A 21,448-nucleotide genomic window follows, 5' to 3' on the forward strand; every position below is an offset into this window, starting at 1 on the left:
AGACCAGACACAGTTACATTTGCCTGCAAAGCCAAAGGATTCCGGTTCGACTCTCCAGGACCCATGTAAGCCAGATGAAATTGCTGGAGGAAGGGATATTTATTGAAGTTTACAGATCCAGGGGAAGTTCCATAATGGCAGAAGAAGCTGGTTTGCCTTCACAGGTCCAAGCAGAGAGAGGAAGAGAGAAAGCACAAGACAAAAGCCTACAGCACATTTTAGGAACTCTAGCTAGGCACACTTTGCATATCTTTAGATTGAAATCTCAAACCCACCACCACACTTTAAGATCCGCCCAGTGACACTGCCTCTAGCCAGGTGGCTACAGATACAAACTACAAACTAATAAAAAACTGAATATATTGGGGGGCCATCTATTCAAACCACCACCACCATATATATATATATATATCTATATATCTATATATATGTATGTATGTATGTATGTATGTATGTATGTAATAACAGTATATGCTTATATATCCCTCTCCCTGGCTCCCATTACCTGGAGGCCCTCCTCAGTGGGGTTATGATATTCATTGTGAAGTCATGAAGGCCTCAGTCAATCCCTGTGTGGTGGTGGTGGTGGGGTCCCTTGGGGTATTCTTACTCACCATGTGGCAGTCCTAGTGGCAGTCTAGTCTAGCACTTGGCTTTCAAAGCTGCTGGCCTGGTCTCAATTCCGCAATGTAAAGTCAGATGTACAAAATGTTGTTTTTGGAGTTTGTGTTAAGAGGCAAGAGGTCTGGGTGCTTCCATTCTTAAAAAAATATAAATTTCTTCCTATCTTTTGCGTCCTTATAGTATATAAAAAAGGAAAGAATTACAAAGATTGTATTGGTTACTTTTCTGCATTGCTGTAATAGAAATATCTGAAACAGGTTGGCAGGAAGGGTCTGTTTGAGCTCAGGGTTTCAGAGGGGTCTACCTGTCATGGTTGATAGGATGTAGCACAATGAAACAGTGTACCCCATGGTGGATCCAGGAGGCAGTGGAAATCCATTTCTCAGCAGGCCTTTTCTCCCTTTCTTCCTTAAATTCTATCTGGAGCCCTTGGGCTTGGGCTGGCATCTTTCACATTCTAAGTGGGTCTTTCCCCTCAATTAACACTCTATAGGAAGTCCTTACAGACACCCCTCTCTTGCCAATCTCCTAGGTAATTCAAATCCTGTCAGGTTGACAATGAAGATTAACCATCGCAACAGAGATGTTTTTGTTTATGTATGTTTCTATAGATTTCTCTTCTCTGACTTGTATATTATTTAGTAGTATGTCACACTTTATTCTGTAGTACCATACATTTTTCCTTTTAAAGAACTTTTTTCTTCTCTACTCAGTAGTTATGAGAGGATTATGCCTGTCTTGTTTAATTTTGAGTCTTGTATACCTGCTTAGCACAGTGACTGTTAACATAACAGTCACCCAGGTCATGCTATTACTTGTACCTTGGAATTGCCTTCTAAATATTTGAAGCAAATTTACATCTCCATTTTCAATCCAGGGTTTCACAAAGTACTTCTGTACATATCTTGATCTCTTAAATTTTTTTTTATTATTTTTATTAATTTATTTGAGTGACAGACAGAGAAAGAGGCAGAGAGAGATAGAGAGAATGGGTGCACCAGGGCTTCCAGCCACTGCAAACAAACTCCAGTCACGTGCACCCCATTGTGTATTTGGGTAACTTGGGTCCTGGGGAATGGAGCCTTGTACCTGGGTCCTTATGCTTCACAGGCAAGTGCTTAACCGCTAAGCCATCTCTCCAGCCCCATATCTTGATCTTTTTTAAAAATAAGTTTATTTATTTGTTTGCAAGTAGAGAGAGAGAATAGAGACAGAGAATGGGCATGCCAGGGACTCTAGCCACTGTAAAAGGATTCCAGATGCATGTACCACTTTGTGTATCTAGCTTTATGTGTGTACTGTGGAACTAAATTTGGGTTGTTAGGTTGTTAGGCAAGCATCTTAACCATTGATCCATTTCTCCAGCCCTTGATCTTATTTATTTATTTATTTATTTGAGAGACAGAGAGGGGGGAGGGGGAGGGGGAGGGGAGGGAACGAGCACGCGCACTTGCGCGCGAGCGAATGGGTGTACTAGGTAGGGCCTTCAGCTGCTGTAAATGAACTCTAGACACATGCACCACCTTGTGCATCTGGCTTATGTGGGTCCTGGGGAATCGAACCTGAGTCTTTTGGCTTTGCAGGCAAATGCCCTAACTGTTAAGCTATCTCCCCAGCTCTTGATCATATTTGTTAAAATTTATTTTTTTTTCAGTGCCTCAGTTTGTATTCCTGCAAGACAATTTACACAGTGATCTGCCAAGTGTCATGGTTAATATGTCATATTGCCTCAGGTGTCCTTATGGGAAGTAGTGAAGTGCCCAACATTTCACTGTTTTTCAGTGGTACTTTGAAGCTCTGTGGCTCCAGCTCTTAGACAATAGCACTTTGATTCTGTGTCTTGTCCTTCTTTTGAACTTTTTCCATTTTTCCAAGCTTTTACTGGTTCTTTCACATCCTTGTTTTTACTTGGCATGGCTGCAGCGGGCCATCAACGCCCGGGGACTGAGTCATTTGTTCTCTCTAGCTACCCTTTTCCAGCTCCCAGAGGCTGCGGCATGTCTCCCCTTAAAAATTATTTTTAAAAACATTATTTGGAAGCAGAGAGAGAGAGAGAATGGGTGCATCAGGGCCTCCAGCCGCTGCAAACTCCAGATGCATGCGCCATTTTATGCATCTGCCTTTATGTGGGTACTGAGGAATTGAACCTGGGTCATTAAGCTTGGCAGGCAAGTGCCTTAAACACTGAGCCATCTCTCCAGCCCATATTTTTGTTTGTTTGTTTGTTTTTTGTTGGTTTTCTGAGGTAGGGTCTCACTCTAGCTCAGGCTGACCTGGAATTCACTAAGTAGTCTCAGGGTGGCCTCGAACTCTCGGTGATCCTCCTACCTCTGCCTCCCAAGTGCTGGGATTAAAGGCGTGCGCCACCACACCCGGCTTTCCAGCCCATATTTTTAATTATTTTATCTTTTTGGTTTTCTTTTTCTTTTTCCTTTTTTTTCTTCTTTTTTTGGTTTTTCGAGGTAGGGACTCACTGTAGCCCAGGCTGACCTGGAATTCACTGTGGAGAGTCTCAGGGTGACCTCAAACTCACGACAATCCTCCTACCTCTGCCTCCCAAGTGCTCGGGTTAAAGGCGTGCTCCACCATGCCCAGCTTTTTCTTTTTTACAATTTAAGGGCACTATTTGTTTCTATGTGTATGAGCACATACATATGGGTGTATGGATGGGCATGACAAGAACTCTTGTTGCTGCAAATGAACACCAGAAGTTTGTACCACTTTTTGTCATTGTTGCTTTTTTTTTTTTTTCCTTCCCTTTTTCCTGGAGTCTCTTTAGCCATTGTTGACCTGGAATTTACTATGTTAGGCTCAGGGGCTCAGGCTGGTTTTGAACTCCCAGCAATCCTTCCCAAGGGGGGCTGGGAGTAAAGTCATGCACTCAGCCACTTTTTGTCTTTTTGTAAAAAAAACATTTTATGTACAATTTACACACACACACACACACACACACACACACACACACACATATATATATCTAGACAATAAACTATGATAACTCCCACCTACCACCCCTATTTCCCTCCTCCCAAATCCACCCTCCATTGAATCCCTTCTTTTTTCCAATTTGTCTTCTATTTTGATGCATTACTTTCCTCCTCCTATTATGCATGTCTCGTGTAGTTATCATCAGGCCACTGTGAGGCCATGAATACCATGGCCACTTTTTGTCTGACAGACTGCATTGTAAGCACTCCTCCCATTCCTTTGTTTCTTCTATTCTTTTTTTTTGTTTTGTTTTGTTTTGTTTTGTTTTTTGAAGGTAGGGTTTCACTCTAGCTCAGGCTCTCCTGTAATTCACTATAGGTCTCAGGGTAGCCTCGAACTCAGGGTGATCCTCCTACCTCTGCCTCCCGAGTGCTGGGATTAAAGGCGTGCGCCACCATGCCCGGCAGTTTCTTCTATTCTTTATGCCACCTCTTATGCACTTGAGCCTGAGCTTTGGAGAGTATGATAGAGATGTCTTATTTAGTGTTGAGCACTCCCATCTATCACTTCTCAGCTTTTTGGTGAGTTTTGAGTTACCCCAGTGGTCACCATCATCTGAAAGGAGAGGCTTCTTTTTTTTTCTTTTCAAATTTTTTTTTTTATTAACAACTTCCATGATTATAAATAATATCTCATGGTAATGCCCTCCTTCCGCCCACTTTCCCCTTAGAAACTCCGTTCTCCATCACATCCCCTCCCCCTCTCAATCAGTCCTTGGTTTATTTTGATGTCATGATCTTTTCCTCCTATTATTGTGGTCTTGTGTAGGTAGTGTCAGGCACTGTGAGGTCATGGATATCCAGGCCATTTTGTGTCTGGGGGGAGCACGTTGTAAGGAGTCCTACCCTTCCTTTGGCTCTTACATTCTTTCTGCTACCTCTTCCTCAGTAGACCCTGAGCCTTGGAAGGTGTGATAGCAATATTGCAGTGCTGAGCACTCCTGTCATTTCTTTCCAGCACTATGATGCCTTTTGAGTCATCCCAAGGTCACTGCCCTCTGAAAAGAGAAGATTCTCTAACCAAAAGGGAGAGTAGCATGTAAGGGTATGAACATTAAGAAAAGTACTTACTGGGTAGTTTGATAAGTATGGTATATACATTTAGCCAGACAGTAGCAGACGTTACACCCCTAGGGCTCATGACTACTCCTCTTTTAAGGTTTCAGTATCAGGGGTGTATTCCCTTCCATGGAGTGGGCCTCCAGTCCAATTAGAGTTGGTTTCCACCATGACAGATGTGCCACTATTGCACCCATTGGCTCATTTGGCTTGGCTGGCCAAATATAAAGCTTGCAATGTCCACTGTTGAGTATCTTCACTGGTGATTTCTCTCTCTCCCATTGAACTGCATGCAGAATGCTTCTTCCAGCTTTCTGTTAGCTGATCTAAATGGAGATGGTTATCAGCTCAGTAAGGAGAAGCTTCTTTTTTCAGAAGTGAGAGTAGATCAGGTGTGGTTTCTCATACCTTTAATCCCAGCACTTGGGAGGCAGAGGTAGGAGGATTGCTGTGAGTTTAAGGCTATTCTGAGACAACATAGTGTGTTCTAGGTCAGTGGGGACTAGTGTGAAACCTTAGAAAACCAAAAAAAGAAAAACAAAAGTGAGAGTAGGATGAATTAATTAATATATGGGCATAAACATAAGTATGTAGAGGGTACCTTGGTGTGTATAATATATCCATTTAGACAAACAGTAGTAGTAGTCCCCCCCCCCCCCCCAGGTCTTAATGACCTCTCCAGCCATAGGCTTTTTATTAGATTTTCAGTACCAGGCAGGAATTCATCCTGTAGAGCAGGCCGGAAGTCTATAGAGCAGTTGGTTTCCCTCCTAATAGACATATCACTGCACCAGTTGGCACATTTAGCCTGGCTGGCCAGCTGTAAATCTTACAGGGTGTGGTAGTTTTAATGTATGTCTATTAACTCAGGTGTGACAGTTTGTTGGGGTGAAGAGATGGATTAAGATGCTTGCCTGCAAAGCCTAAAGGCCTGAGTTTGATTCCCCAGTACTCATGGTAAAACCAGATGCACAAAGAGACACATACATCTAGAGTTCCCGGGCAGTGGCTGGAAGCCCTGGTGCACCCATTCTCTCTGTTTATTTCTCTCTGCTTGCAAATAAATAAAATAGAGTTTGCGGTTACTTCCCCTGGATCTGTAAGCCTGAAATAAATTCCTTCCTCCCATAAACTTTGTCTGGTTTGGATGTTCAGCCCAACAACTTGATGTTAACTACAACACAGGGTCCACAGCTAACCGGTTAAGACCATTGATGACTTTTCTCCCCCCAACAGCTGCATAGTTCTTTCCAGCATCCTGTCAGTTAACAGGAAGGAGGCTTCCAGCTCAGCTGCAGCTTGATTTCTCAGTGATCTGCAGCCCAAGCTTGGAGTCTTCAGCAATAGGATCTTACCACCTAGCTCTGGCACTACTTTTTGCGTCCAGCTTATGTGGGTGGCTTGAGAATTGAACCTTGCCCAGCAGACTTTGCAGTCAAGTGTTCTTTAACCACTGAGTCATTTTCCCAGCACCTCATTTTATTTTAATCTCTCATATTTTGTACATCATCTCATTTGCCTTTTTGAGAAACTAAATAGGTTTGATGGGCGTTATAATAGGAAGATAAAGGAGAGAGCTAGCATTGCATGGTAATATTTGGATATAGGGTCATCAAAACAGTGAGGGATTTAATCAGTTATTTTAAATTATCATAGAAATTAGAAATGCAATTGAAAATTTTCTCATAAGGACTTACAGAGAATTTTATAGGATACATGGATTCCAGTGTGAAAGACATTGCTTTAAATAAGAAGAAAAAAATCTCATTTTAATAGTATTAGTAGCAGATGTGGAGGTTCATTTTAATCTCAGCATTCAGAAGGCTGAGCTAGGAGACTCAACCATGAGTTTGAGGCCAGTTTGGGCTGTACAGTGAGACCCTACCTCAAAAAAATAAAATTAGCCGGGTTTGGTGGCGCACACCTTTAATCCCAGCACTCAGGAGGCAGAGGTAGGAAGATCACCGTGAGTTCAAGGCCACCCTGAGACTAGAGAGTTAATTCCAGGCCAGGTCAGCCTGGACCAGAGTGAGACCCTACCTCGAAAAACAAACAAACAAAAACAAAAAAAAAATAAAATAAAAATTAAAAAAAAAATTAGTCGGGCAAGGTGGCTTAGTGGTTAATGTGCTTGCCTGTGAAACCTAAGGACCCAGATTTGATTCTCCTGATCACACATAAGCCAGATGCACATGGTGGCACATGCATCTGGAGTTCATTTGCAGTGGTTAGTGGCCTCTGTCTCTAATAAATAAAAAATAATAATAGAAAAGAAATCAGTTGAAAAATTTATTAATTTTTCACTGCTGTGATGAACTACCAGATATAAACGAGACAAAGTATTTATTTATTTTTTAAGTTTAATTTATTAGTTTTTTTTGTTCATTTTTATTTATTTATTTGAGAGTGACAGAGAGAAATAGGCAGAGAGAGAGAGAGGGAGGGAGGGAGGGAGGGAGAGAATGGGCGCGCCAGGGCTTCCAGCAGCTGCAAACGAACTCCAGACACGTGCGCCCCCTTGTGCATCTGGCTAACGTGGGACCTGGGGAACCGAGCCTCGAACCGGGGTCCTTAGGCTTCACAGGCAAGCGCTTAACCGCTAAGCCATCTCTCCAGCCCGAATTTATTAGTTTTCTTTTCAGCAAATACAGGCAGTTTGGTACCATTGTTTAGGCTAGTTCATGATCTACCCCCTCTCATTGGACCCTCCTTGTTGATGTAAATGGTCGTGCATTGTGGAGTTAGCCCCCAGTTATTGGTATGATAAATGTCTCTGTATATCATGACCCAACATGTGACTCTGACATTCTTTCCGCCCCCTCTTCTGCAAAATTTCCCTGAGCCATGTTGGGTTCGTTTTTGGTCTGCTTTAGTGCTAAGGTGTTGGGGGCCTCTGAGGCTCTGGCTCTCTGATTTGGTAGTAGTTGATTTTTCTCTGTGTTGGTCTCCTTCTCCTTTGTGCTGGTATCCCGTTCATCAGGAAAACAGCACCCTTGCTTGTTTCGCCAATTGTCCTTAGTTTCAGTTGGGCCCCTTTTGAGGTATGTTGGGGCAGCTCTCTCCTTAGGATCTGCATCTATCTTTCTTTCCCTGGTATCTGCAGTGCAGCTAGGCGGTCGCCATCTTGGCCGGAAGTCCAAAGTATTTATTTGACCCACAATTTCTGAGGTTTCAGTTCATGGTCAGCTGGCTACATTGCTTGAAGTGAGGTTGAATTTCATAACAGGGAGCCTGTTGTGGTGGTTTGATTCAGGTGTCCCCCATAAACTTAGGGTGTTCTGAATGCTAGGTTCCCAGTTGATGGATATTTGGGAATTAATGCCTCCTGGAGGGAGTGTATTGTTGGGGGTGGGATTATGGGTGTTATAATTAGTTTCCCCTTGCCAGTGTATGGCACACTCTCCTGTTGCCATGGTCCACCTTATGTTGGCCAGGGGGTGATGACCACCCTCTGCTCATGTCATCGTTTTTCCCTGCCATTGTGGAACTTTCCCTCGAGCCTGTAGGCCAAAATAAATCTCTCTTTTCCAGAAGCTGCTCTTGGTTGGGTGATTTCTACCAGCAATGTGAACCGGACTGCAACAGTAAAGTGGTACCGAGGAGTGGGATTGCTGCTAGACACCTGACTAAGTTGAACTAATGGATATTTATGCACAATGCACTTTTCAAGTTAACAGAAAACACAATGACCATAATCTAGAACATGAAAGAATACTGAACATTTTTTTAAAAATTTAAGTCATTTTAAAATGTCTCAGCAGTAGTATGTGGGAAATCACCAATTATCAGGACATAAATAATCTAACATACTTCTACAAAACTAAAACCAAACCAAAGGCAAATTGCAAAATATTTTGAGTTAGTTCAACTTAGTTTTGTTGCATAATCTACTTCTGTCAGTCATTGAAAGAGGGTTGCAATCTTTGTAATTGTGGCTTTCTTTCTAGTTGTGTCATTTTGCTTAATACATTTTGAAGTTATTAAGTACATAAATGTTTAGAATTGGTTATAAACTCTTGATGAGTTGGTATTTTTAACATTATAAAATAACCTTCTTTTATCTGTGTTCTTATCTTTTGCCCTGAAATCCAGTTTTTTTTTTTGGGGGGGGGGGCTTACTTTCTCTTTGGTGCTGGGGATGAAACTGAGAACTTAGGGCAAACAAGCACTTTACCAACTGTGATGTACCCCTGTTGCAGTCAGGTTCGCATTGCTGGCAGAAATCACCAAACCAAGACCAGTTGTGGAAGAAAAAGGGTTTATTTTGACTTACTGACTTATGGGGAAGCTCCATGATGGCAGGGGGAAACGATGGCATGAGCAGAGGGTGGACATCACCTCCTGGGCAACATCTGGTAGACAACAGTAACAGGCAAGGGATACCTCGCTATAACACCCATAAGCCCGCCCTCAACAGTATACTGCCTCTGGGAGGCATTAATTCCCAAATCTCCATCAGCTGAACATCTAAGTTTATGGGGGACATCTGAATCAAACCACCACAGCCCCCAACTCCACCCTCCCCACACCACTGCCCTGCTTGAATTTAGTGTAGCTTTTGTTTTCTTTCTTTAGTTATAAAGACACATCTTTTGTCTTATTTATTTTTATTTTTTATCATCTTTTAAAAAATATTTTATTTATTTATTTGAAAGAGGGAGGATGAGAGAATGGGTGTGCTAGGGCATCCAGCCACTGCAAATGAACTCCAGATGCATATGCCCCCTTGTGCACCTGGCTTATGTGGGACCTGGAGAGTTGAACCGGGATCCTCTGGCTTTGCAGGCAAACGCCTTAACTGGTAAGCCATTCCTCCAGCTCCCCCCCTTTTAAAGTTAGGTGATTTTTTAAAAAAATTAAGGAGAAACATTCATATGGATACATCATGTGTTGGTATCATTATTCCCCTCTTCTCTGTCCCTATTCCACTGAAGGTCCTCCTTAGTGTGATTGCTAGTATTCACCATGGAGTTGTGAGCTATGAGAGGTGAGAGCAGTTGTCAGTCATGGGGGGGGGGGCTTTGAATATTCCCTCCCACCCTGTGGCTCTTACATTCATTCTGCCCCTTCTGCAAAATTTCCTGAGCCATGGGTGTGCTTTAAGTCTACTTTAGTGTTGAGATCTCAGCAGCTTCTGGATTTCTGCTTTGGTGCATTTTGAGTATCCTCAGTGTCTGTCTCAATCACCCTAGCACTGGTTGACAGGCTGACTATCGAAGCATCACTCTTGTTCCTCTAGCCATTTCCTGTGTGGTTTCACCTGGGCCCTGAGTGATGTGTGAAAGGTGGTTTATGTCCTCCATTCTTACTGCCTTCTCCCAGTGAGCATGTTTTCCCAGTAGTTCCCTGCTGCCAGTGAACTCTTCCCCCTGGAGTCTGAGTTTTTTGGGGGTGGGGGCAGTGGTGAGGTATGTCTCACTCTAGCCCAGGGTGACCTGGAATTCACTATGTAGTCTTAAGTGCTGGGATTAAAGGTGTGTGCCACCACACCTGGCTCATCTTTTTATTTTAACCTGTTTGTGCCTTTATGTTTAAAGAAAATACTTACAGGTAACAAACAAACATACTGGGTTCTCTTTATATCCAAACTGATGAATTCTGTTTGTAAAAAAAAAAATCTGAAAACTTGATTAAAAAAAAAGTTTCTGTTTGTGTGTGTGTGTGCGCGCACACACACACACACACACACACACACACACACACACTCACGTACATGTGGAGGAGAGGTGTTGGTCCTCTTCTTGTTTGAAACCAGGTCTTGTTCTTTTGCTGTTTGGAAGCCAGTTTATCTGGCCCATAAGCTTCAGTATTCTTCTAGCTCTGCCTCTTGTTGATAGAGGCATTGCGATATGGATATTTGCACCACTCTGCATCTGGCTTAATGTAGGTGCTGGAGATTTGAGCTGCCACTGGCAGGTTTGTTGAGCAAGCAACATTAACCACTGAGCCATTTCCTCAGCTCAAAATTTTATTTTTTTTTTCCTCCTGCCTCAGTCTCCCTAGTGCTGGATTATAAGTGTGAGTCACCATCTCCAGTTCTAAAACTTTACTTTGAAATAATTACAGGTTCATAAGAAATTGCAAAGATATGTAGTGAGATCCTATGTACCTTTTACCCACCCTCTCATAATGTTAACATCTTGCTTAATTAAGTGTACAGTACAAATCTCAAGACCAACAAATTTATATTGGTAAATCTCTTCAGATATATACACACATTTGTGTGTGTGTGTCTGTCTAGTTCTATGCATTTCTTTTCTTTTTTGGAGTGTTTCATGCAACTACAGCCATAATCATGATAACTTATTAGTGTCAACATGAGATACACTTGTAATCTCTGTTACTGAGGAGACTATAGAAACATTTGAGCCCGGGAGTTTGAGGGCCAGTCTGAGCAGCAGACTGAGGTCCTTTCTCATAAAACCAAAACAACCCCCTCAAAACTTATGTATTCAGTTATAAAGAATCCTTTGTGCTGCCCCTTTATAGCTTGTGGTGGTTTGAATGAATTGATTCAGGAGTTTACTTAAGCTTGTAATTTGGATCTTCAGCTCTCTGGCTGGAGGAGGTGTCACTGTGGGTGGCTCTGTGGGTCTAGCCTTAAGGCTTGGTGGTGGGTTTGGAATTTCAGTCTAAAGATATGCTAAGTGCTTGAGCTTTGACTGGGGTTTCTGAAGTGTGCTTGCTTTTTGATGGTGGTTTTTCTCTGTATTTGGATCTGTGAAAGCAGGCTTGTTTCTGGAACATCCCCCTGGATCTGTAAGCTTCAAGTAAATCACTTCTTACTCCCATAAGCTGTATCTGGTCTGGAGGTTCATCCCAGCAACATGAGGCTGTCTGCTACACAGCTACACCAACCCAACTAGTCATCCCTTCTCCCAAAACCTAACCTGGAAGCCTTCAATCTGATGGAATCATATAGCATTCATGTTTTTGATAGTGACATAGGTTTTTTTTTTTTTAAAGTGCATCCACATTAATGTTTATTTAATAGTCTGCTCTTTTCTTGCTTTGGGGTAATATTTTCATGTTAGAGGCTGTAGCTGACTTGTTGCTGGGACAAATCATCAAACCAAAAGCAGCTTATGAGAGGAAAGAATTTTATTTTAGGCTTAGTTTGAAGGGGAAGCTTCACTATGGTGCAGAAACCTGGCTCACTTTATTACACTTGCACAGGGGAGAGAGAAAGCAGTTTGAGCTAGCTGGCTGGGCACATACAGAAAGCTAGAATAATCAACAGGTCCACCCACGCCCAGCAGCACACCTCTTTTAGAAAAAATCCACCTCCCAAGAGCTCCACTAGCTGGGGACTAAATAGGAAGCTTAAACACAAACACTTAAGGCTATGGGGCACATTTACTGTAGTAGACAGCCTCAGGTCACTGGGGTAAGTTTCCAAACCAGGCACAATTATGGAGGAAGGGATATTTATTGAAGCGTACAGATCCAGGGAAAGTTCTATACTGGCAGAAGAAGCTGGCCTGCTTTCACAGGTCCAAGCAGAGAGAGAAAAAGGCAAAAGCTACCAGCAGCACCATAAGCAAGCATACTTGAGGAACTCCAGGTAGAGCTCCTACACCCACAGTGACACTTCCAGCCAGGTGGATCTAAATTACAAGCTGTAATAGAATCCTCAGTATATTGGGGGCCATCCATTCAAACTACCAAATTTACATTTGACCCACCACATGGGCATATCTGTAAATTACCCATCCATTGAAGAATAGTGGTTAGTTTTCACTTTTTGTTACAAAGAAAGTGCCCTGAATAAGTCATGTAAGTTTGTGCAAGAAAATTTTCTTTTTCCTGGGATAATGCCAAAAAAATGTAATTGTGATAGCTGGGCATGGTGGCACGCCTTTAATCCTAGCACTCAGGGGGCAGAGGTAGGTGGATTGCTGTGAGTTTGAGGCTACCCTGAGACTACATAGTGAATTCCAGGTCAGCCTATGCTAAAATGAGATCCTACCTTGAAACACTCCCCACCCCAATGTAATTGTGGGGTTGGATGGTAAGTCTTTTTAGTTTGACAGAATTGTCAAGTTATTTTCCAGAGTGGTTATGTCATTTTACATTCCCACCAGCAATGTTGAACTGATAAAGTTTCCTTGCATTCTTGCAGTATTTGATATTAATCCTGTTTTATTCTGTTTTTTTTTTTTTTGGGGGGGGGTGTTTCCAACGTAGGGTCTCACTCTAGCTCAGGCTCATCTGGAATTCACCATATAGTCTCAGGGTGGCCTTGAACTTACAGTGATCCTCCTACATCTGCCTCCTGCATGCTGGGGTTAAAGGCGTGCGCCACCATGTCCTGCAAGATTTCAGTTTTATTTGAAGAACCTAGGACATATATTTCTGTCCCCCACCACGCCTGGCTTATCCTGTTTTAAAAGTGTTGGTATTTCTTTGGAGATGGAGAGACAGACAGACATTGGGCATGCCAGGAACTCTTACCACTCCAAATGAACTCCAGATACATGCACCACTTTGCATCTGGCTTTACCTGGGTAGTGGGGAATTGAATTTGGGAAGTCAGCCTTTGCAAGCAAGCACCTCTAACTACTGAGCCATCTCTTCAGCCCTATGAGAGAAAGAGAGTGAGTGAGAAAGAGGGAGGGAGTAAGGGAGGGAAAGTGTGTGTGTGTGTTTGAGTGTGCCAGGACCTCCTACCATTGCAAACAGACTGAACTCATGTTCTACTTGGCTTTACATGGTGTGGTAGTTTGCATAGATGGCCCCCATATATTCAGTGTTTTATGAGTTTGTAGTTTGCATCTGCAACCACCTGGCTGGTGTCACTGGGAGCAATTTAAGGTGTGGTGGTGGGTTTGAAATTCCAATCTAAAGATATGCAAAGTGCTTCTTAGAGTTTGTGGATTTTTTTTTTTTTTTTTTGTGCCTTCTCTCTGCTTGGACCTGTGGAAGCAGGATAGCTTCTTCTGCCATTATGGAACTTTCCCTGGATCTGTAAGCTTCCAATTTCCCTTCCTCCTTAACTGTGCCTGGTCTGGAAGCTCATCTCAGCAAATCTGAAGTTGTCTGCTACACTTGGGTAATGGGAAATTGAATCAGGGCTAGCAGGCTTTCCAAAGAGGTCCCTTTAAACCACTGAGCCATCTCTGCAGAACCTTGTTTTTTTTTTTTCGAGGTAGGTTCTCACACTAGTTCAGGCTGACCTGGAATTCACTATGTAGTCTCAGGGTGGCCTCGAACTTACGGCAATCCTTCTACCTCTGCCTCTCGAGTGCTGGGATTAAAGGCATGCGCCACCATGCCCAGCTCTGTTTTTTTTTTTTTTTTTTCCAACTGAGTTTCATATAGCCTAGGTTGGTTTAGAACTTGCTGTGTAGTTGAGGCTAACTTTACACTCATGATCCTCCACCACCTCACAAGTGGTAGGATTGCAAGTGTGCATCATCATGCTTGTCTATTTTATTTGTTCTCATAGTTATATGGTAACAACTGATCTTTATTTTATTTTACTTTAAAAATTATTTTTGTCCATTTTTATTTATTTGTTTGAGAGTGACAGAGAGAGAGAGAGAGAGAGGCAAAGAGTGAGAGAGAGAATGGTCATGCCAGGGCTTCCAGCCACTGCAAATGAACTCCAGACATGTGTGCCCCTCTTGTACATCTGGCTAATATGGGTCCTGGGGAATTGAGCCTCAGACCAGGGTCAGGATTCACAGGCAAACACTTAACCGCTAAGCCATCACTCCAGCCCATGATCTTTATTTTTATTTGCATTTTTCCAATAGTGAATGAAATGGAATGTTCTATCTATTTTTTTAACTTTTTAAATATTGAGTTTTGAAAGTTCTTTGGATATTCTATATATGACTGTTCTGCAGAGATGGGTCACACCATCTTATGGATCATACTGTTAGTATTATTGTGGAGTGAAGTTGGATAGGCCCTAGGCTTTGCTCAAGTTGCTTCTTGGTCAGATAGTACACCACTGTGGTGGTTTCTGGTCTGGTATTTGTTCACATCAAGGAGAAGGTAAGTATTACAAGTGGAACTAAAACAAATGCCACAGACAAGTATACTTGTAGTTAATGCAGTATAAAACAAGAATCATATATTTCAATTTTACATTTGAATTACTATTTTGGGGGGGGTTGAGGTTGTGTCTCGTTCTAGCCCAGGTTGACTTGTAATCACTATGTAATCTCAGGCTGGCCTCAAACTCATGGTGATCCTTCTACCTCTGCCTCCCAAGTGTCACCATGCCCGGCCACATTTGAATTCTTTTTTTTTTTTTTTAAATCTTTTCACTTTTTAAAAATTTCTAATTTTAATTAACTAATTTATTAGATTGGGAGAGGGGGGCTTCAGAATGGGCACACTAGGGCTACTAGCCACTGCAAACAAACTCCAGATGCATGTGCTACCATGGCTTACTGGGACCTAGAGAATTGAACCTGGGTCCTTAGGCTTTGCAAGTATGTGCCTTATCCACTAAGCCATCTTTCCAGCCCTTTTTTGTTAGTTTTTGAAAATTTTTTATTTATTTATTACAGAGAGTGTGTGTGTGCATATGTGTATGCTTGCAAGAAACCTGCCTCTGCAAACCAGCTCAGGCACATGTGCCATTTTGTGTTCCTGGCTCTATGTGGGCATTGGGACATTGAACCTGAGCCATTAGGCTTTGCAAGCAAGAGCATTTAACTACTGAATAATCTGCCCAGCCCTGTTGTTGGTTTTATTTCATTGTGGCCTATGATGGCCTCATCCAAAGTGCTGGCATGTACCCCCATGCCCACATTTTAAAGACTTACTTATTTAGTTTTGAGGCAGGGTTTCATATAGCCTAAGCTGGTCTAGAACTTGCTATGTAGCTGAGAGTGACCTTAAGCTTATGTTTCTTCTGCTTCCGCCTTCCCTGTCAGATATTAGGATAGTGGCACCTGCTTGATTTCTAGGCCCATTTGCTTGAAACACTGTTTTCCAACCCTTTACCCTTAGATAGTATCCATCTCTTGTGAAAAAGTAAGTTTCTTGGAGGCCAGAAATTGAAGGAACTTGCTTTTATTTTATTTATTTATTTTTTTTGTTGTTGTTTTTGATGTAGGGTCTCACTAGCTCAGGCTGACCTGGAATTTAGTATGTAATCTCAGGGTGGCCTCAAACTCACAGTGATCCTCCTGCAGGATCTTGCTTTTTAACCCAGTCTTGCAAGCCTGTGTATTTTGGTTGGGTCATTAAGGCCATTGATATTAAGAGTTACTATTAAAAGGTGTGTATTTATTCTTGCCATTTTTTCTTGTTTTGTTGCTCTGGTTTTACCTTTCCTCTCTTGTATTAACTAGTATTTGAGTATGGTTTGTGTTTCCCAGGTTCCTTATATGTGTGATTTTCTTTCTCTTCAGCATGGAGGATCCTTTCAAGTATTTTCTGTAGAGCTGATTTTGTCTTCAAATACTCCTTTAGCCTGCTTTTGTCGTGGAATGTCCTTATTTCTCCGTCTATTTGAATGGATAGCTTTGCAGGATAAAGTAACCTTGGTTGACAGTTGTTACCTTTCAGAATTTGGAATATATCATTCCAAGCCCTTTTGGCTCCTAAAGTTTGTTGAGTAATCTGCTACAATCCTGATGGGCTTGCCTTTGTATGTGACTTGATTTTTTTAATATATTTTCTTTGTCTCTCTCACTCTTTTTTTCCCTTTAAATCTCTCTGTAGGTTGGTTTGGTGTGGCTTTTATGCCAGCATCTTTCTTACCTGGAAGTCTTTGTTTGTTTGTTTGTTTGTTTGTTTGAATGAGGAAGGCTCTCACTCTAGTTCAGGCTGACTTTGAATTAACTATGTAGTCCCAGGCTGTCCTTGAACTCACAATGATCCTCCTGCATCTGCTTCCCCAGTGCTAGGATTAAAGGTGTGCACAGCCATGTCCGGCCTTTTTTTTGGTTTCTTTGTTTTGTAGTTTAATTATAATATGATGGTGAGAGGTTCTTTATTGATTTTGTCTGCTTGGCATTCTGTAGGCTTCCTGTGTCTGTATTGGCACCACTTTTCCTACTTGGGGGGAGTTTTCTTCTGATTTTGTTGAAAATACCTGTTATGACTTTGGAGTAAATTTCTTCTCCTACTATGCCCTGAATTCTTACGTTTGATCTCTTCATAGTGTCTTGAATGTCTTGAAATTCCTATTCATGCCTTCCTATTAGTTTGTCTTTCTCTTTGTTGGCTTGTATTTGATCTGTCACCTGGTCCTCTAGTTTAGATATTCTGTTCTCTCCTTGATCCATTCTACTGATCAGACTTTCTACAGAGTTTTCTTTTTGACTTACTCTGTTTTTCATTCCTAGTATATGTGGTTGGCATTTTTTCATTATTTCTATTTTCTTACTCATTTTTTATATTGACCTCCTTTTTTCATTAAGTTGGTTTCCTTTGTTCTCTTTCAGGAGTTTGTTTTCTTTTTTTAGTTTTGTTTTCTTATTTGGTTATTTTGATTTCTTTTTTAATTTTTTTATGTGAAAATTAAGAGGATTTTATTTACTTTTTTATTTTGACATTTGCTAAGAGATTTATTCACACTTTATTCTATATATGTTCCTCTATTGGTGGAACAGAATTTGATAGGACATAATTTTTTAGTTCAGTGGGACTTTCACATGATCACAGTTACAAAATTGGCACATTATACTAATAAAGTCAAACAACTAGACCAATGTATGTATCTTTATGTCAAATCTCAGCATGCATTATCCTTCACACATGATCTTGGAAGTATCTGCTGTGAGCTTACTAAAATATTAGCCAGAGAAGGTCTGAGGTCACAAATGACAGTTTACAAAATAAAACCTCTTTTCCAACAGCTACTTGTTTTATAGAAAAATATTACAAACAAAATTAGTGCTATTCAAGGTGTTCATTTTGAAATCACAGGATACACAGGTTCAAACCATTGTTTTCCTCTCACATAGAGACACACACACTGTGACGACTGAATTACTGATGAAACGTGCCTTACCCGACATTGCCAATTTAGTGATGTCATGTTGCACACTTTGTGGGCACAGTCAGAGTGAGTGGATTAAAACATCTCTAGTTATTGGGCACACTAATAATTTGTTCCTAGTTTGAGACTCAGAAAAAGTGTTTGAGAAACAGGACAAAATGTGTATTTTTGTCTTTCCTCCTGAAATTTGTCAAAACTTACAAGTTTAAAACAGATTCCTCCCCCCCACCCCTTTTGGTAGAAAGAAATAGCTAATTGCTTTTCATAGATGGAATCTTATTCATATGTTTTTGGTTCTTTTTTTTTCTTTTCAAGGTAGGGCCTCACTAGCCCAGGCTGACCTAGCAATCACTCTGTAGTCAGGCTGGCCTTGAACTCACAGGGATCCTCCTACCTCTGCCTTCCAAGTGCTGGGTTTAAAGATGTATGCCACCATACCTGGCTGGCTACCTACCCACCTATCTATCTATCTATCTATCTATCTATCTATCTGACTATCATCCATCCATCCATCCATCCATCCATCCATCCATCCATCTATCTATTAGACAGGCTCTCATTCTATAGCCCAAACTGGCCTGAAATTCACTATGTAGCTTAGACTGGCCCAGAACTTGTTGAAATTCTGCTTCAGTCTCCAGAGTGCTGGCCTGAGCCACCATGTCTTGCTTCAAGTTTTCATTTTTTTTCTGGAGGGTGGGAGGCTAACATTGGACAAACAGATGTTTCCAAGAGTACAGCTACAGTCAAACTGCCTTGGTTTCTTCTTTCACATGATTATATAAATTTTAAAGAAAAGAAGTCTCACAAGCTATGTACAGCAGCTTACACTCAGTGTTTCTTTTTCACTTGATGTACAGTTAAAATTAATTCATGGCAAATGCTCGTCACATCATCTGTGTTGGCACGTCAAAGCTCTGGAGGTTCCCTGCAGGGGTGAGGTCTTCGGTGGGATCATGATTCTGGACTCCATCACCTGAATAAGTGGGACTGTGTAGTATACCAATTCTTCCCAGCCATGTTTGTGCCATGCTGCATTCCGTATGTCTTCCCTGGTCTGCAGATCTTTGTAAGTCCAAAGATGGTGCACCATATATAGCTGCCCAATCTGAGAGAAGACCACCCCCCCCCTCATTCCCGTCCTGTCTATAGCGGATTGCACGAGCCCAGTAATTTCCCCATTCAGTCATAATTCCTGGTCAGAGTTGATAAGACCTGAGTTCACATATATTGGGTCCTGACTGAGGCACAGGCTCATTCCAGAAACTGAATTCCAATAGCAGCTGATTCTTCCTAGAGAGAAGCATGTCGCTTCTTGCCTTACGGAAATTCACAAATTCCTGATTTTCTCTGAGATTATTCATGACCTCTGTGAGAGCTGGATAGCCTCCTTAGTACCTCCAGAGGTGGGCAGCTTGATCCTGCTCGCTATACCACGTGTTCCAAGTCCCCACCAAGGTACTAGGGTAATGTTTGTCTTCATGAATCTTAGGTAACACCTCTTGACAAATTTTGTTGTATGCTTCTAGGCAATCCGGCTTAACATTGTGAAACTAATTTGTACAGACTGCTTGTTTCCTTTTTGGCTAGCAGATTAGAGTGAGCATCTTTTCTTGGATCAACTTTCCTGACAAATAAGGATTTTAACCAGCTGTCTTCCCGAGGCCTCTTACTGGAAGTCATCAGTCTCTGGAGCTGGGACAGGAGGCTGCCAACTGTGGCCTGCCGTCCCAGGCCTCGGAGTGAGGCCGCTCCTTGGGCGTGCAGCACTTGCACCGCCATCTTGCTCCGAGCTGCCCCCTAATTTTTTTTTTTTTGTTTATTTGAGAGCAACAGAGAAAGGGGGGGGGGGAGATGGGCGCACCAGGGCCTCCAGCCACTGCAAATGAACTCTAGATGCATGTGTCTGTCACCTTGTGCATCTGGCTTATGTGGGTCCTGGGGAATGGAGCCTCGAAATGGGGTCCTTAGGCTTCACAGGCAAGCACTTAACCGCTTAGCCATCTCTCCAAGCCCTCGTCTGATCTCTTTGAACATAGGTTTAATGATTTTTTTTCCCTAAATCTTTGTCAGGCATTTCATCTAAAGCAGTCTCACTGGAGGTAATTTCTGATGGATTTATAATTATTGGTGGGGTTGTAGTGTCTTGATTTTTGTGTGTGTGTTTCTTGTATTTTATAATGTAGAGATTTTTTCATCTTGAATTAATTTGACTCTTGGGCTTTCTAATTATCTGCAGTGTTCTTTGCTGTGTAAATCTAACTTTATATTATCTTCAGTGTAGGAGTTTAGGGTGCCAGGTGTAGCTCTTATACTCCAAGAGAAAGAGCAGAAGTGACCCTAAGTGTTGAGTTTGCCTGCTATTCAGGTATTGTAGCAGACTGGTTGAAGCAAATTACTGGCAAATTCTGTAATTTGACTGAGCAATGTAGACATTGAATCAAAAAGCACAGAATATTTATACAAATGTGGTGATTAAACTAAACAGATAATCTAGTAAAGCCAAAGTCCCCAAGGGTGTGTGTTGCCCCACACCCTTAATCCTGTCAACTAGGAGGTTGAGATTTCTAGTCTGAAATGGATTCCAAGTCAGTCTGGGGCCAGTTAGTCCCTGCCCCCAATAATGACAGAAGAAAAGACAGAGGCCCTAAAAATCAGGAAACATCAAAGGCAACAATATTGAACACCAAAATAAAGCTATTTGAGAAGGGTAAAGCCAACCAAAAACATTTCAAGTTCAACATATAACCTTTCCTGACCTGGCCAGAGAGATAAGCACTTCCAGTGCAGTCCTATGTATTTGGCTTTGTGTAAGTAGGCCCTGTTAACTTTTGGGGTGTCTTCCATTCTCACTAATTCTGAGTGCCCCCCTTGATCTCTTTTACTGCCATGTGGCTTGTTGTGAATGAGTTCTCCATACATTCTGGGCCCTGACATTTGGGGGATGGGAGACTTTGCAGGGTGCCCGTTGTTGTACTGGAGCTGCTTATTAGCTTGTCCTGTTTGTATTCTCCTTCAGCAGCGGCTCAGCTGGTCTCTAGTGTTTTCTCCTTAAGGTTTCTTGACTTTGCAAGTAGGCTGATGTGATTGGAAAATCCTCTCACCTTGTTTCTGCTCCTGCTGCTCTGCACTGCTGGACAGGCGGACTCATGGATGGGGGCTGCTGGTGCCTCGGCAGGATTTTGGCCAGTTTCCTCCCTCCTGGATGATCCTGGTCTCTCCTGCTTCTCTGCTGTATTAGTCAGGGTTCTCTAGAGGAACAGAACTGCTAGAATGAATTAATTTAGAAAGGGAATTTACTCGACTAGCTTACGGTAGTCCAATAGCAGTTGCAGGCCTGAGAATCAAGGAACCTGGTAGCTGCTCAGTCCACGTGGCCAGATGAGCCAGCAGTTAGCTAGTGATATCTTAATATTGGTGTAGATATATACAAACATTCTGTATCAAGGACAGAAATGTTGCAATTACAGTCCTCGTTTCTGTAACTGGTCATGTGGCCTTAGCTGGTTTCAGCAAGCACCTCAGCAGGTCTTGGTTCTTTATCTGGAATAATGACCCATACCTTCATTCCTGAAGGATCTGGGCCTTTTATCACACTACCTCTATTGGGTTGTTGCAGTTGTCCATTGACTTTGATAACAGGGCATGGTAACACTAAGAGATGCCCTAAAGGATCTCTTGCACTCCAGGCATACTCTTCCTTACCTCCATTGTAGAGGAGCAGTCCAATTTCCCCCTGGTAATCTGGATCAATCATCCCTGCTATCATTGTAACTCCCTTATCAGCCTATTCACTCAAGGGCATCAGGAG

At 42.1% G+C, this 21,448-nt stretch overlaps 1 protein-coding gene and 1 pseudogene across 5 annotated transcripts in view; one reads left to right on the plus strand and one right to left on the minus strand.

Moving 5' to 3' along the window:
• Kdm6a (lysine demethylase 6A) overlaps nt 1-21,448 on the plus strand; it is a 189,039-nt gene that overhangs the window by 26,204 nt on the left and 141,387 nt on the right. The gene's annotated exons all lie outside the window — the stretch shown is intronic.
• On the minus strand, nt 18,530-19,419 carry LOC105944585 (annotated as a pseudogene).

Source organism: Jaculus jaculus, chromosome X, assembly GCF_020740685.1.
Source record: "Jaculus jaculus isolate mJacJac1 chromosome X, mJacJac1.mat.Y.cur, whole genome shotgun sequence".
NCBI classification, from domain to species: Eukaryota; Metazoa; Chordata; class Mammalia; order Rodentia; family Dipodidae; genus Jaculus; species Jaculus jaculus.